The sequence below is a fragment of the Chrysemys picta genome, chromosome 8 (assembly GCF_011386835.1).
Source record: "Chrysemys picta bellii isolate R12L10 chromosome 8, ASM1138683v2, whole genome shotgun sequence".
NCBI lineage: Eukaryota > Metazoa > Chordata > Testudines > Emydidae > Chrysemys > Chrysemys picta.
In genome coordinates, this window is record NC_088798.1 from 46,890,299 (window position 1) to 46,901,567 (window position 11,269).

Below are 11,269 nucleotides of genomic sequence, written 5' to 3' on the forward strand. Positions count from 1 at the left end.
CATGCACTGACTTTCTATGTACATAATGCCATATCACACTTGAATGAAGCCCCACAGAGTGGTTTAATGCACTTAAATAATGCACTTTAAATTTGCACCTTCAGCTAATCTGGCTGAATTTTTCCTGAGTGTCCCTGTGTAGCTATGCCCTCAGTTTACACTACAAAAAGCTCGTTGTAGGGAGATGGGATTTTGTCATCAAAAGCTTCACAGAGATCATGCTTTTAAAGACAGGAGAGATCATTGTGATAGTCTACTCTGACCTCCTGCATAACACAGGCCATACAATTTCACCTAGTAATTCCAGCATCAAGCCCAAGTCCTTCTCCCTTCACCAGTCATTGAGTGGAAAGTCTCTCAGAGTTGAAGTCACCCATTTACATTAGCAGAGACTTTTGCCATTCAAGGTTCTATTTTATGTTTGATAACTTGCCATGTAGACATGGCCTTAATTCATTTTAGCTTAATTTATTTCAGTTTCTTCTGAGTGTCCCTGTGTACAAATGACCGGGGGGGGGGGGGGAGGGGGCAGAGAGAGAGAGAGAGAAAGAAAAGAAATGGAGAAAGGATAGGGTAAGAATAAGAGAAGGGGGGGAAAGGCTGAGAGGAGGGGTTAGAGACGTAACAGTGAGGTCAATCATGTCTCATCTGTGCAATGAACCCTACCATTTCCACTGCACCTGGGACTGGAGCCTTGGGTCTACCAAAACATTTTCTGATTTCTCATTGAAATTGCTGTTTCAGTATGTGACTGTGCTCACTCACCACACTGGTGCCTTGAGGATTAGTTCCGCAAGGTTGGTACGCCCTCTCCTGGTGGTGCCTCACCTGACATCACTTCTGCTCCCGGACCCACGTTACTCCAAACACCGTGGTATCTCCTTCATGATACAGAGAGGCGTTTCACAATCTGTGCTCCCTCCTTCTGGGGACATGTGCAGCAGTCCAACTGTCCCAGTCACTCCCTCAGTGGCCATTGGGGAGGGGAGGTGAAAAGGGGACCTGGGCCTGCCAACTACTCCAGGTTCCAGATCAGGGACCCAGAAGATGGCAGCCTCATGTTGCATCCCCTCCCGCTCCTCAGTACCTTTCCCCACAACCCAAGCACCTTCTTCACCCCTGCTTCTGGGTCTCAGTGTGCAAATCCCAGCAGCCAGGCAGGAGCTCACTCTAGCTCCCCTAGTCCCTGATAACAGCAAGGCTCTGTCCAGAGTGCTAACTCCCTTCTGTTTGCCAGGGAATAATGGAACCTTTAGAGCCCTGCAGCTCTTCTTATATGGGCCTGCCAGGCCCCGATTGGCTGCTACCTCCTGCGCAGCCTGTCTAGGGCTCTATTAACCACTTAGAGGCCAGTGTGGGGCCAATGCACCCATCATAAAATAAAACAAGCAACACTGCAAAAAAGTCAAAATGTTTCATTTCAACATTTTCAGAATTGATTCAAAACAAAAGTTTATTTTGAGTTTTACTTCAATTTTATTTTTTTTAATTAAAAAGACTTTTTAAACCCCTCAAAAATGAAATGAAATATTTCATTTTGAAATGAACAAAAAATATTTAAAAATTCATTACATGTCAACCTGAAAAGACTTTTTTTGGTTTGGCCATTTCTAAAAAATCCTTAATAACTCAGATTATGTGTGCGATAGATCCCTTTAATGTCTGTCAGAGAATGGTACATATCAAATGAATATAGTATTGAGCTGGGTTACCTTTTCTAATGTAACCTTTGACCATTGTACTGGAGAATCTTAACATCTAGCAACAGCAATGTTAATTCTATACCAAGTTGGTTTCAGAGCCACTGCTGGGAGGGAAGTAAAACTGCTCAATACATGACATGCTACTGTATTTTCTTAGAACATGGGATGTTGCTAACTGCAGTTGCAGTATCTGCAGTAGACAATTACATTTAACCTTGAAAGTGAAAATGATTATTTAAAATGAAAGTTGATGAGCAAGGTGTCTAAAATAAAGCTCACAAAAATTATGTCACTACAATATTTTACAATGTTCCTGTTATTGGTTACTGAAGAAAAATATTTTATTTTCCCTGCCTCTGGAAAAACTGGAGAAAACTATTTGCAGTTAGAAGACAGAGAGTGAGAAAGAGCACAAAAGAGATGTGAACAACCTTATTTTGCTCTAAGTGCTGCTCCCAAAGCAGAAAAGTAATAACCTTCTTTGAATACATCCTGTGGACTATTTTATATACGCAAGAACATCTTTAGGATGCACATTTCCAAGCAAAGAGAAATTCGAAGGACAGATCAAGTCAGTTTTAAAACCTGGCATGTATTATAACAAGACATCCTTAATTCAGTTTACATACCCTATTCCACTTCTGTCGCTCAAGCTGGAACACTGCAAAACACATGAGTCAGGCATGTACCCTGGGAAATTAACAACCACACTCCTGTTTTTATGCTTGGCAACAGTCAGACTACTCTATATTCATGGCATGATGTTTTAGTACCAAACAGTTGATTTTAGCAGGTGGCCTAAATATGTGGATGCCACTAATTGCTCCTATTGTTCAAGTAAAAAACCTCTAATCTGGGAAATGCATCATTGACTGGTGGCTGTGGGTATCATAAAGAAAACAGCTGTATTATTTTCTTTTTCTTCTGAATATGTCCGCAAATTCCTGAAAGAGCATCACCTGTCCATGGAAGCTGATCCTAAAGTCATGATGCACATTTAGTTAATATAAAGGCAGTTGGCTACCTCTCTTGCTCTACCACAAACATGAAGCTTCTTCAGCCATTATTTCCAGAAAAGATTTTCCACATAGGTGAAGATGAACCATTTCAATTCCTCCTCTCGTTTAAGGAAAACTTTTTAATTCAGTTCCTTTCCCAGCTAATTTACAACTGGGAATTGAGTGTGGTGCTTTATACTTGTTTTGGGAGGCCTATCTATGCCTCCTCCTTACAACTCTGCCCAGCTTAAGTCTGAGCAATGCTTTGGGTGAAATTCAGTCCTCTTTTAGGATCTTTTCTACTCTGCAATGCACAAGTTCCACTATTAATAATTGCCAAAGCAGTTTCAAAGTTTAAATGACTTTTTCTCCTATAAAAGTAAAGTCTGCTATACCAGGCAAAGTAAAAGTGAGCAAAGGTGTTAAGACACCCTGGCGAGGAAAGTGGTGGCAATAGCTAATAGCAAAACACATGGCAAATTTTGATGGCTGGTGATAGTGGAGATGGATCCAACACATGAAGTGCAGATCTGATCCAGATTCCAACTTCCCCAAAGTTTGAGGGACCTCAGATCCAGTGTTCTGATTTGGGCTCCTGATATACAATGCTGATAGGTATTCAGCATCCAACTCTCATTTGTGTCAAAAAAAGGCAAGGAAGCTCATTACCTCTTCAATGTTAATCTACATTTTATGATATTTGATATGGTGTTTGTCTCCTACTAAGAGGAGGGTTAGACCATAGAAGAAGTCAGCAATAATTAAATTTAACAGAAAAAAAGAGAGCTCTGGATTATGCATCACTGATTAAATTTAAATTAAACTTTTATGCACATTTACATGATGCAATGTTTTTGGTATGATTCCAAAATAAAAATTGTTACAACTTTTACAGCAGTAGAACTCAATTAATAAATTGGAGCTCCGTGAATCTTTGCCAAATTTCCCAAATACAGAATACAAGTAGAACTTAGTTTAATAAGTAAAGATTGAACAGTAAAAATAGATATGCAGAAATAGAGAAAAGTGTTAGTCTTGTGATGAAAATACTTATTATGGTTCCAACTCAGCAAAGCAGTTAAACACTTGCATAAATTTAAGCATGGACGTCAGTTTATTTCTCTTCAGCAAACACTTAAGCATGTATTTAACTTCAAGCATGAGTTTAACTTCAATAGGATTTAAATGTGGTTAACTTCTTCCTGAATTGGGGCCTGTAGCTGGTGATTAGTGGCAGAGGTGTGGTGAGCTGCCCAGGACAAATTATCCAGTGCTGTTCTTTTATAAATGTCTCTCCTGATGTCATTGTTTGATAAACAAGGGTTTTTTTTTTTTTTACTAATTTGATTTTCCATGTAGTTTGCTGTAACCATATCTCATTTTGACCTTCTTACACCCTTTAAAAGTAAAACTCAGCAGAAATCAATGAAAGAGCTATGGTTAAAAGCACTTTCTGTAATAGCCAAAGCATCTACCGAGCAAATATGCTCTTTGTTGATCAAAATATTCAGAGCTTACTAGTTTATAACCCACAATTACACACAAAAAAAAGCAAGAACACACACACTTTTAAAAATACCAATCAAACAATCTTGTATTATTGGCATATGTATATTGAATCCCAACACTAACATTTGCCAGTATCAGAGAATGGAGAGGAAGGATAGTAAGGCAAAAAATTTAATAAGACTTAAAGAATTACATTACATTTTTTAAAAAACAGGCACCACTCTGAGACTAGATCCTAACCTAGTGCCCTATGGGCCAGATTTTCAAAACAGCTTAGCACCCAATGTGCCCCAAGCAAGGCAAGCTCTTTTGATACTCTGGCCATAAGTGTCACAACTGGAGCTGCTCAGTGCTTCTGAACGTTGTCCCTTATTGTGGGTGCTGAACATTTGAAAATCTGGCCCCCATGCCTGAACTGTAGGGTGCTATATAACTGTGTAACCAGGCCTTATATTTTTGCACAGTGCTGAACCCACAAACAGTGTTCGATATAGTTATATTAGCAATTGTAAGAATAAAAGTAGCACCTGACATTACACTCACTAGTATACAAATTATACCACCACTCAGTCTTCATGCATAAAGTGATCACCAGCTGGGATTGCAGAAGACATATCTCCACAATTAGGGGCATTGTGTGAGGAGCTTGCATCTTCCTCTAAAGCATTCATTGTTGGTCATTGGTAGTGATAGGATGTCAGACTAGAATAACTTTTAATCTGTTCTCATGTCGTGTGCTTCCTATGAGTTGGAAACTCAAAGAGTCCTCCAGAGATGAAGTGGGAGTCACCCAGTAATGTGTAGACACCACACAACCTATAATACAATTTAGTAAATAGAATTTGTAATACAGTTTACATGATGTAAACAAAACTAAATTAAAATACAATATAACAAGCAGAGAAAGCTCATTTGGTAAACAAGATCCTTCAAAAGACTGCATTTGCAGTGCTTAAAAAGAGCATACCAATTTGAAGCAGATAAGTAAGGACTATTATCAAAGGGATAATAACCATCTCATATTTATGCATGCAGCATAATGAATGGAAAAGCACAATAAGGCAGATATGTTAGATTAGCATAATTTTATTCCACTATTCAAATGTGTAAATTGGAAATGGATTTTGTTTCAATTACTGCTTTTCTCCATGGGTTTTAAACATTTTATTCAAAATCCAGGCTCTATTTTATTTTGGTTTTAGTCATTATCTGCCATTACTATTTACCTTGACTGCCTTTAACCAATGGGTGAAGTTTTTTAATCTGCTCCAAGATTCCTATAGACACTACTGACATCCCCTACAATTTCTCTTTCTTTTATTTCTAGATGGATTTTTGCACCAAACACATATCTCTCGATTAAATATTCAGATAGGCCTATCAGAAATACAATATCAACACTATCTAAAGCCTTTTTCAGGATACTTTATTCTTGCTGATATTCAGTATCCTTGAATGATTTTACTATATGGGAAAGATAATTAAAGTGAGTTTATAACATTCAGAGATTCATAGAGTTTAAGGCCATTTAGTCATGAGATCATCTAGTCTGACCACTTGTATATCACAGGCTGTGAAATTTAACCCAGTTACCCCTGTTTTGAACCAAATAACTTGTGTTTGTCTGAATCATAACTTCCAGAAAGGCATGCAGTCTTGATCTGAAGACATCAAGAGATGGAGAATCCACCACTTCACTTGGTAGCTTGTGCCAATGGTTAATCACCCTCACTCTTAAAAATTTGTGCCTAATTTCTAATTTGAATTTGTTCGGCTTCAGAGTAATGAGCCCTTTAGTACCCAGTATTTTCTCCCCATGAAGGTACTTTTAGGTTGTAATCAACTCACCTCTCATTTTTCTTTTTTGATTTAGCTATTTAAGTCTTTCATTTTAAGGCATTTTCTCCAGCCCTGAAATCATTTTTGTGGCTCTTCTCTGTTCCCTCTCTAATTTTTCCAATATCCCTTTTTGAAATGTAGACACCTGAGCTGGACATAGTTTTCCATTAATGGTCTCATTGAAGCCATATTCAGAGGTAAAGCACCTCCCTACTCATTACTCCCTTGTTTATACATTCAGGGATGGCATTAGCCCTTTTTTGCCACAGCATTGCCCTGGGAGCTCATGTTCAGCACATCACGTTCTTCATGCTGAGTTAGGGTTGTATGTGCAATACTACTTAGGTTTGGAAAAGACAAAGAAATTGCAGTACTTTCTTATAGTATTTTGGTACTTCCACTTCTAAGTTTAGCTAACAAAACTGAATAGTGGTGACATATACATTTTAAGCAAAGAAAGAAAAAAATGGTTGAAGATTTGTGTGTGTTTGTGTTTCATCTGATTGGGTTTGCCTATCTCTTGTTCAGTGCTGGGATGTCACCTGACATAACCTAATGCAAGTCAAGATGAAAATCATGTGTTATCAAAGAGTTGAGCATCAACAAAGAGGCAACTAAATTCCTGAGTCATATCATCAATTGCTAATTGCCTGAATTATTTTTTCAATGGTCATTTCTAAAGATGAACCAACACCACGGCATATGGATCCAAATTTGTCTGAAGTGAGGGGATCGTAGGATGTGGGAGTATTCGTTTAAATCCATTACGCATTATTTCTACGTTACACATTGAATTTTGAATCCAACATTGCATTTTTGGGGTCTTATTTGTGGCATTTTCAAAGGCCTTGATTCTTTTTTTAAAGTGCTGAGCACCTGCCTGTGAAAATCAGGCCCCTTTAAAGGTGTCTCAAATTGAGGATTCAAAATTGGAGCACTCAGAATCACTCATTCTGAAAATATCGGTCCTTTCTCCTGGCCAAGTCTAAGCGTTGGCATTTATGCCACAAGATATACCACATAGATTTAGGCAGTATGGGTGTCTGGGGAGAGTGGGATATTGTGAAGCTGAAGAGGGTCAGAGGGGGTTATTATACATGGGCTACTTGGATGCAGCTCAATATGCTGTCTTGTATATCAAGCTTGATTAGATTTCGCTTACTTCTTTAAAAGGGAATCCTCCTATTCTTGGATGATATGGAAAAAATATACTGTAGTAGCAGCTGTCATCAGAGCAGCTACTGTTATGTTTCATCGAATGGGTGAAATTATGCTCTTGGTTACACTGGAGTGAGTTCACTAAAATTGATGGAGTTCCATCAGATTTGCAGTAGTTTAACCAAAAGCAGAACCTGGCCTCATATCTTCATGTTTGGCAGTAGTTACCTGTCTTCTGAGTATGTCTGTGTATCTCTATCAAGAGAGTCAGGCAGTCTGCCATGAGTCTGGAAAGTAGAAAAAAAAATGTATTGTGGTATATTAAAGCCATTCATCTAACTATTAAATTTAGTCTATTTGTGCTTCCATCTTCAAGATTCCATTCATTCTCTCTCAAATTTCTTAGCCTGTAAAGGATTAACAAACAGGCAGTAAGTCAAAAGATTGTCTGCTGACTCCTTTAAAGAATGATACTTTTTCTTCATTTCTAGATTTTAAAAGTCTACTGGGATTTTTGGAAAAGCTCTGACGTTTGGCTCCCAATCCCACTTTGTTAGGCTACTTTCCAAGTGGTACCAGATGGCTGCTGTTCTCTGTCTCTCTCATCCACTGATTTTCACAGGGTAGTTGTTTTCACAAGCATTTGAGATGAAGTGGTATAGTCTGACTTACTCCCAGTTCGGCAGATCACAAATATTTTGATTCATTACATTTACATGTATTATAGGTCTTCACAGAATATGAATACTGATACAAAATATAGACGTGGCTATTCTTGATCACAGTGATTGGCTCTTACCATGCTAGTAGGAAACCCTGACTTCTCACTGTCTATATAGGTCCACATATGGCCCTCAATATATAGTATCTCACTGCCTCTCAACCATCTTTCTCTTTCTTCCTTGATTTGTTTATAGGTGTTTGCTTATTTATGTTTGCCAGCAGTAAAAAAAATAGCGGGAAATCTAAATGGAATAAGTGAATTTTGCAATGTGTTCTGAAAGAAGGGAAGTCTACGGCTGTTGGATGGAGTGCCTTAATCTAAATCCAGTTCCTGGAAAACAATTGTTTACTGCATGCAGAAGCCTCTCCCGCTCTATACACTGGAATAGAATGTAGCTATTTAGGGAGGTGATATCTGAGGAGAGGAAAGTGATGTCTTAAGGTAGCTAGGACCAATCCCATAGCATAGTATAAGATCAGGTCAGGGACGTTACAGTTGAATCTGTATTCATTAGGAGCTAGCACAGAGAAAGGTTCACTGTGGGTGTGTTTACACGGTGAGCTGTGGATGTGATTTCCTGCTCGTGGAGATATACTTGTGCTAGCTCTCATCAAGCTAGTACACTAAAAATAGAACATAGCTGTGGCAGCACAAGCATCAGAGGAGCTAATTGCCTGGGTTGCGGACGTAGGGTTTCCAACGGGTAAGTACTCAAGGCAGCTAGCCCCTCCTGCATCTTGTAGTGTATATCATAGTGTATGTGTAATAAAAAGAGGTAGTTCAAAGGAATAATTAATGTAAAATATTAAATAAGTCCCAGAATGCTGTCCATGAATAAGATGTTCAATCTGGCTAAACTAATTGTTTATTGAAATAACTTACAAAAATATAAAATAACTAGGCAGCAAGGGAGTAATAAAACTATTAGAGCAATAAACCTAAAAGCAGATAAAACTATGATTATTCTGATCATACTCTTGCATATTTCCCTAGATTATCACATTACACTTCAGTCTAAATTAATGCCTTTCAAACAGCCTCCTCCTAGGGTAGTAAGGGATAATCTCATCTGCACTATTTCCCAAGGCAGTCAACAAGATATGGTAATAAGAACAGAAATAGTAATGTATTTACATGCTAAATAAGATTTCCTGAGCACAAATTTTCCATTTCACAACAAGCAGCCGCACAGCTTCTCTCATCAGGTTACTACTAGTGATTGGGAAGGCTTGATTTGGCACAGCTTGTACTCATGGCAACTTCTTATGAAAACAAAGTCATTCTTCATTGTATATGTTTGCTTTTGCTCCATTTCATGACTTAATGTACCATCAGATGGCATTTGCTCTGTACTGTAAGTCAAGTTATTTTGTGTAACACTTAGATTTTTTTCCCCCCTAAAAGAAAATCGGGTCCAAATATATTAGCAAATTGAAATGAAGAGAATGTATATTATTGCACAACATAGTCTCAACTAGGTTCTCTCCAGCACTATTTGCTATAGATTTTCAGTTGTCTAAAGATGCTCCACTCTCATTGTTTAGCTTAAAAAAGTCTGTCCACAACTAAAATAATGTATGGAAAATAAAAAGCCATGATTACACAAATAATTCAATACAGAGGATATTAAAAGTTCAACATGACAAAATCATTCACAAAAAAATACAGCACACACTCATCTCACATTTAATCGAAAAACAATGAGTCTCAGAGTTACCTAGATAATAATAGTAAAAGGAGAGCATGTCTGAGATGTTAGCTAGGAAAAGGGACCCAGCAAACTCACTCTGTCTTTCTATGGTGTCTGCCACTAGAGTAGGAAGCGGAAGCTACCTGAGGCCTCCTCACCAAAATCCCTGATGTTCCTGTAGGATGAGAAGGAGTTGCCAGGAGGGAGCAATCCTCTTTACGTAAAGCTATACCATGACTTGACCTATGTACAAGGGAATAATGTGAGTTAAGATATCTCCTTATATCTCTACATGGGCTACTTGGACCTTGGGTGTGTCTGATTGCACATCAGTAAGCAGGTGCTATGTGCCCAGTTATTCCCTCCTCAGAGTGAGTGGGCTGGATGTGGGGAATGAAAGAAGCCTTTGTTCCACCTCATCTACTCAAAGGCCAGAACAGCTGAGGGATTCAGGGTGGTCATGGACTGATATAGCCCATAGTATTTGGAATTACTTTACATCATGTTGAATATTCCTGTATGAGTTTAATTTATGGTTTCATTGTCATATTTCAACCCTTTGCCATTAAAATCTCACCCTTAATATCACATTAGACAATTTGCTGAATTTAAAAAAGAAATATGCTAATATTGTACTGAGGAATGAAAGTCTTTTCCTTTTAGTAACACTGACATTTATTTTAAATCTATTACTTATCAAAAATTGCAAAATAATAACTAACTTAAAGTTTAGTCTTTGATGTCTTTGCATGTTCTTTTGTAAAACTGATTTGTATTTGTTTTATTTAGTTTTTAAGGTCTCATATACAGTATGTATTCACAAAGTAATAATATGTTTACTTGCAGTATTAAGTCACTAGATGTACTGCATCAGAATTCCTGGCAGGCTGTGATTTCTGGTAAAATCAAATATATCTGACAAAATTATTCATTCAATGTCCAACTCAGCAAGGCACTTAAACACTTGCTTAAGTTTATGCCCATGGTTATATAACCAGCTGAATCAGGGCCTTATCTGATATCTTAAGGGCCTGTTTTTTTCAGAAGTTCTGAGTTCACACAACTCTGGTTGAAATTAATAGGAATCATGGGTGCTCAACACCTCTGAAAAAAACAAGCCTTAATGCACAAGCCAAGGCTGATGTGTGTGTTTGGGAAAATACAATTTGTGGGTTTGGCTAAGGTTTACGTGTGAAAGAGACATGATTAGAGAGACATGAAAGGGAACTGATACAAATCCCATTGAAGTCAATGGGAGGCAGTCTTTTCATTGAGTGAAAAAACATTAATTGAGAGCCTATTCTGCCACTCATACTAAGTAGTACATTGCTCTGCAAACAATTCACTGGAAATCAGTAGGATTGGTCCTGGTGTAATACATTATTGCATGTGGGAGTCAGGTCCTGAGAATACATATTCACAATGCATCACAAAATTAAAAATAAGATTCAACCAATATTATTTGAACAGTTCCAGGCACTAAGTGCTTGCTTCCTCTCGCTCTCTGAGAACAGTGAAAATGGCTACGATTCACACAACACTTCTTTTGGCTGTGCACATCCCTACTGTAAAGCTCATAATTGATACCAGAGATTGTTGTAGCATGGTACAAAAATATATGTTGCCACAGAAGTGGTTATTAGGGACT

General features: G+C 38.0%; 1 long non-coding RNA gene across 1 annotated transcript; it reads right to left on the minus strand.

Moving 5' to 3' along the window:
• Positions 1-3,287: 3,287 nt before the first annotated feature.
• On the minus strand, positions 3,288-9,930 carry LOC135973291 (uncharacterized). Its single transcript, XR_010590101.1, has 3 exons — positions 9,718-9,930; positions 7,436-7,494; positions 3,288-5,026 (listed from the first exon to the last, which is right to left on the minus strand). It is a non-coding gene; the product is annotated as an uncharacterized LOC135973291 (long non-coding RNA).
• Between the last annotated feature and the right edge of the window lie 1,339 nt (positions 9,931-11,269).